At 35.8% G+C, this 6,440-nt stretch overlaps 1 long non-coding RNA gene across 2 annotated transcripts; it reads left to right on the plus strand.

Annotated features, from left to right (window-relative positions):
- The first annotated feature begins 1,632 nt into the window (after positions 1–1,632).
- LOC129413648 (uncharacterized) lies at positions 1,633–5,870 on the plus strand. Of its 2 annotated transcripts, XR_012369626.1 has the most exons (4): positions 1,633–2,326; positions 3,427–4,953; positions 5,189–5,257; positions 5,469–5,870. It is a non-coding gene; the product is annotated as an uncharacterized lncRNA (long non-coding RNA). The 2 variants fall into 2 exon arrangements; XR_012369625.1 differs by having other exon boundaries at positions 1,634–2,326; positions 5,189–5,870.
- The last annotated feature ends 570 nt before the right edge of the window (positions 5,871–6,440 follow it).

Genomic DNA, 6,440 nt, shown 5'->3' on the forward strand with positions numbered 1-6,440 from the left:
TTTTATTTGTATTTTATATTTTACTATTTTGTGATGTCAGTGGTATGGAAGCCCATTTCCGCCACATAAGAAAAAAAATCACGTTCTGATAAATCATAATTATGACTTTAAAAGTCGAAATTATGACTTTTAAAGTCATAATTATGAGATAAAAAGTCAAAATTATGATATAAAAAGTCGAAATTATGACTTTAAAAGTCATAATTATGAGATGATAAAAAGTCGAAATTATGACGTTTAAAGTCGAAATTATGAGATAAAAAGTCGAAATTATGACTTTTAAAGTCATAATTATGAGATCAAAAATCGAAATTATGACTTTTAAAGTCATAATTATGAGATCAAAAGTCGAAATTATGACTTTAAAAGTCATAATTATGAGATAAAAAGTCATAATTATGACTTTTTATCTCATAATTTCGACTTTTTATCTCATAATTATGACTTTTAAACTCATAATTTTGACTTTTTATCATCTCATAATTATGACTTTTTATCTCATAATTATGACTTTTAAAGTCATAATTTTGACTTTCTATCTCATAATTATGACTTTTAAAGTCATAATTTTGACTTTTTTCTCATAATTATGACTTTTTATCTCATAATTTTGACTTTTTATCTCATAATTTCGACTTTTTATCTCATAATTTCGACTTTTAAAGTCATAATTATGACTTTTAAACTCATAATTATGATTTATCAGAGCATGATTTTTTTTCTTATGTGGCGGAAATGGGCTTCCATACTGTGAAAATTCAGACTGGGCAAGTAAAATGCTGAACCATCAGATTTCTTCCCAATCTCCCCAGCACTCCAGTATAACACATTATAGGCTACTTATTTAACAGCCATTACAAAAAAACGCAAACAAAAATAGCTTACTACTGTAGTTAGCAATTTCATTTGTTTGTGCTTTATTATTTTATGAGCAGTCTGTTTAAACTACATACACTATACTGTTGCAAGTTTGGAACCCTTCAGCTTAATATGGGATTGTGGTGGAAACAATGTCCCTGAATCGCTATGTGTAACAACGTGTCCCATATTTTGTGCATAAAACTCTTAATATAAGAATGTTTTCTTCCTCACACACTTACCGGTAGCTGCCTGCATAATCATGCACATGATCGCGTCTCTTTCAGGCTGAGCTTTGGCGCTTACAAGCGCGAATGCAGCCTACAATACACGAGTATAGACTAAACCAATCATAAAGCGAAGTAGGTTAGAGAGGTGGGACTTAGGAAAGGTAAAGCCAATCATATTAGCGATGTGAGTTTTGGAGGCGGGACTCATCTGTTAACCGTTTGTGTACCACGCTAATTTTCTTTTTATAAAAGTTTAAATCTCATTTAAATGATTCCTGAATAAATTCATGTGAAATTAAATAAGAATTAAGTAAAAAACACAAGAAACAAACAGACATCAGTTGTGAATAAAGATCATATTATTTAAAAAAAATAAAAAAGCACCCCAGAAAAAAAGGGCACTTTCTCTCCAGGAATAAAAAGGGCAGGTGCTCAAGACCCCTTTGATGGCTATGTGTGCACGTGCTTGCCGCTTTCGTTTCATTGGCTGTTAGCTAAATTGTTTCACAGAATTGTTTCACACTGCTATCATTTCATTGGCTGTTAGCGAAAATGTTTCACAGAATTGTTTCACACCGCTATCATTTCATTGGCTGTTAGCTAAATTGTTTCACAGAATTGTTTCACACTGCTATCGTTTCATTGGCTGTTAGCTAAAATGTTTCACACTGCTATCGTTTCATTGGCTGTTAGCTAAAATGTTTCACACCGCTATCGTTTCATTGGCTGCTAGCGAAAATGTTTCACAGAATTGTTTCACACCTCTATCATTTCATTGGCTGTTAGCTAAATTGTTTCACAGAATTGTTTCACACTGCTATCGTTTCATTGGCTGTTAGCTAAAATGTTTCACAGAATTGTTTCACACCGCTATCATTTCATTGGCTGTTAGCTAAATTGTTTCACAGAATTGTTTCACACTGCTATCGTTTCATTGGCTGTTAGCTAAAATGTTTCACACTGCTATCGTTTCATTGGCTGTTAGCTAAAATGTTTCACACCACTATCGTTTCATTGGCTGTTAGCTAAAATGTTTCACAGAATTGTTTCACACCGCTATCATTTCATTGGTCAGAAAGCGTGTGATCACAAGCGCGCCAAAGCCTTTCCTTGAGCTAATGTTCCAGCAATAGGGTGCTTCTCAATTCCTCGCTCCTATGACCGGGACACCGATCAAGCTCCGCCATCATGCAGGAGGAACGAGGAGTTAGAAGACTTTCTGAGGAGGCATGAGTGAGGTGATGATACAATGTATCCTATTCGGAAGTGTTTTATCAACTAAACCTGACGCACGTATAAATTTCCTCCCCATTCACATTGTCATGCCATTAAACATCCATAAATCTTGCTATTAATCATTAAATTATAGTAAATGTAACGTTAGACTTGTTTCAGACTGTATATTTTAATATTTATGTATAAACCACCGATCTATATGATCATTGGTATACACATTCATTTTACAGCACTTTTAAGGATATCTTTATTTTAATTTAGTAAGGATATGGACTCGAACTCAAGTATGTATTTAACTTTATTCAATATTTGGATACTTGATCATTTGATAACAGAGAATAACTTTATAAAGAGAGTAAGGAAATATCATTTAGAAGGGTGGACGCTAAAACGCGAGGAAAGTTTTTTGGGGCAATCAGAAGCTCGTTTGTCCTATGTTTGGGCCTATCAGCAGCTCGTTAGTTCTACGTTTGGGCCAATCAGCAGCTCGTTAGTTCTACGTTTGGACCTATCAGCACCTGGTAAAAAAAAAGAATATTACGAATGTACTGATATTAATCAATGTTTTTTATTTGTCTTATTACGTCTTCCCGTCAAGCGCTGGTTTAAAGATTTGCAACTGTAGTAACTACATCTACGGGGTCTAAGGAAGATAAAAGATTAAATACATTTTGAGATCGCTAGTATGTAATGTAACGTAAACTGGATGCTGTTTACATTGAAATTAATGGGGCTGTAGCTAGGATGATACAGTTTAATTACAACACGTTACGATTTCTGAAAACAAAATTAAACCACACAGTTAGTATCTTTAGACCCTTAAGATTATAATATCGCCACGTGAAGTCAAAATATAAAGTTTAAGTGCATGTTTTATGCATGAACAATAAGCCTGTTTGTTTATTGGTTGCCAATGTATAGGGGATTAACCCTGGGGTCATTATTTACCTGTTCCTTATGTGTCACGTTATATTAATTTGTTGACGGTAATGTTTAAATAGTGAATATGTGTAGTACTAGTATATCATTGATCATATGTGTGATATTCCTGTTAATATGGCAACTAACATGTAATTTAACCTGTATTAATGCTGGCGTATAGGAAACACCCTTTTTCGTCAATGTCTGGCAGTCTGTCCCACAGCCGTATAATGGCAGCGGCTTCCCTGTCCGAGATACAAGGCCTTTCCCTCAGCTCAACAAGGTATCTGGCCAGGTCCACCACTCTGTCGAATCCTGGAGTACCGTTTGGTCCTCTGCACACCTAACAATTAGAAAGAAGATGAGTTAGTATGGATGAAAAGGTCCTCCAAGTGATGGCATGGCAAAGGATGCTTGTATGCATACATACATCTTCCTGGGGTTCATGTGGCAAGTCCTGGGAGGACTGAGAGGGTGACGGTGAATCCCGAGACAAGCTTATAGCTTCCTTGGTTGAGACAAAAGAAAGAGGGGAGATGGTGTCGTCCTGCTCCTCTGCCTCATCCCCAAATCCCTCATCTTCTATATCTCCCAAGTCCGCTGGGATTCCGTCTGAGACATCTGGGTCCCGGCCAAAGTTCTCCCTGAACTCCCAGGACTGCTGCGAGCACAGGTACTCCACCCCAATGAGCTTGCCTGTTTAGTATTGACTTAGGCATCACTGAATGTTTGTATTTATTGCAGGGCTTAAAGTACTCCGAACGCAGTTCGCTCGTACACGCTAGGGAGAATGGAGTTAATTAAACCAGGACAAAGTACAGCTGCGTTGGAAAAGAAAGTAAAAAACAAGTGGCGCTGGGCATGGCTTGAGGAAAGAGGACAAGACGGGAAGGCTTTGGGGACGTGGTGCAGCAAACTTCCAGAGCCTGGAGCTTGTTTTTGCATAGTTTGCCACAAAAAGCTTCACTATGCCACTAGCGGTAAAAAATCACGATGGAGATAAGACACACAGAGCTTCCGTGCACAGTCTACAGCATACGACCACGTTACCTGGAGCAGAAACTACGGCAACGCCTCTTACCTCTTTCACTGATCGTGTATGTGAGCAAAACCTAAGACTGTGTGCATTTATATCTCAACATGACTTATCGTTCACAATTCCACAACCGCTTGTGGATCTATGTAAAATTTGGCCGAGGACAAAACTGCTTTGTCTAAACTGTCTCTGTCGAACCAGCAAGTAAGCTATTTAAATACACACGGCCTGGCTTTACAATTAAAAAAATGAGGAAGTACGGGCCTATCAAATTGATGGTGAGCTGGTTGCCTGTGCTTATCTATATAAAGATGAGGAAATGAGTTTAGATGTTGGTTGGTGGAGCCCCACTGTGGCTACAGGACCTCTGGTTGAGGGATCCTTCAATCAAATGGATGACATTTTTGAGGTGGATAGATGTTGCATGAATATTGAAACGTATGAGGGCCTGGCAATAGTCAAATCCAGTTTAAAAGCAAGACTGCTGGAAATATGACAATAGATCAACCAATGAGGAGAACATGTCTGTTGGCATATCAAACTTATCAGACACACCTGGATAGGAAAAAGGAAAGGAAGCAGGCAGAGGCAATGAAAAAACTATGTGAAGCAGTCAGTCCCAGCTCTTCTGCACCCAGGGCCAGCTCTTCACTGCAAATGATGAAATATAAGGTAATAAATGCTTGAATTAAGTGTTTTTATCTTGAATTGAATACATTTTTAACTGTCTTCAAACAAGATTTGCAGATGGGACAAACCTTTTAGTCTTATTTCAAGTGCAGTTGCAATGTATTTCTCAATCCAAAGGACAATTTTGCTTGTCCCATTAAAAAGTCAAAATACTCCAATCAAGAAAATGTTGCCTAATTCAAGCAATATTTGACTTATGTTTTGTCACTTTTTGCAGGGTTTTGCAGCCAAAGCCAGCTCCTCTGCAGCCAAATCCACCTCCTCACTGCAAATGATGATATATAAGGTATTAAATGCATGAATGAAGTGTTTTTTATCTTGATTTAAGTACTGGTTGTCATTTGCCTATGGGACTCACAGTTTAGTCTTATTTTAATTGCAGTTGCAATGTATTTCTCATTCTGAAGGACATTTTTGCATGTCCCATTAGCAAACCTAAATTTTGTCTAATTCAAGCAATTTTATTTCAAGACTTATTTTTTTGTCACTTTTTGCAGTATTCTACAGCCAAAGCCGGCCGCTCTGAGTCCATGACCTATTCAACAGAAGTACTTTCTGTCAAAATTTTGAACAGAAGATGCTTAGATCGCTCAAGACTTCATTTATAGCCCAGAAACGCCAAAAAACAGAAGAAAATTAGATTTTGAATGATAAATAGCCTTTTGAGTTGCACTAAGATTGTTATACAGTACAGTATTACGCTACAATAGTTTTCTAACATATGTGCATTTATTGGTTTGATGCACTTTTGTGTTTTTTATGTTCTCTAATTGATACAAATGCCTATTTAAGTTAGCAAAGTTTTCTGTTTTTGTAAAAGCACCTAAGAATGTTTGTACATTTCAGAGTGAGCAATGTTGAGTGCACTTTATGTACATCATACAGTCATTGGTGAAGATGCTGAAGATGGTTTATCTAAACTTTTTAACTGGGTTATTTTTATTGTGTTGTGAACTTTCTGTACAAATTTTTCAAGTGAAATAACTTGTTAGGGCAGGGCTAAATGAAAAAAGTATATATATATATATATATATATATATATATATATATATATATATATATATATATATATATATATATATATATATATATATATATATATATATATATATAGGATTAAAACTGTAGGATTAAAACTGTATTCTGCAGAGATATACAATACAGTTATATAGAAGTCTCAAATTCACAAGGCCACAATTTATTCACATAAACATAGATTATTGGGATTTAGTGGCAAAAGACATACAATACTATCTCTATACTAAAAAAGCATTTCCTTATTTATTTATTTATTTATTTATTGAATGTTTCATTGCAATAAATAAACATTGAACTATAGACCCCTTCTAGGTTTGTAAACATTGAATGACTATCGGGTTCGTGCGCAGCATGGGGTCAAACTGTTCATACAATTTCGGCTTTCTAGTTTAATCTAACAGGGCTGAAAAATGATGAGTTACCTGAAATGA

Source organism: Misgurnus anguillicaudatus, chromosome 5, assembly GCF_027580225.2.
Source record: "Misgurnus anguillicaudatus chromosome 5, ASM2758022v2, whole genome shotgun sequence".
NCBI lineage: Eukaryota > Metazoa > Chordata > Actinopteri > Cypriniformes > Cobitidae > Misgurnus > Misgurnus anguillicaudatus.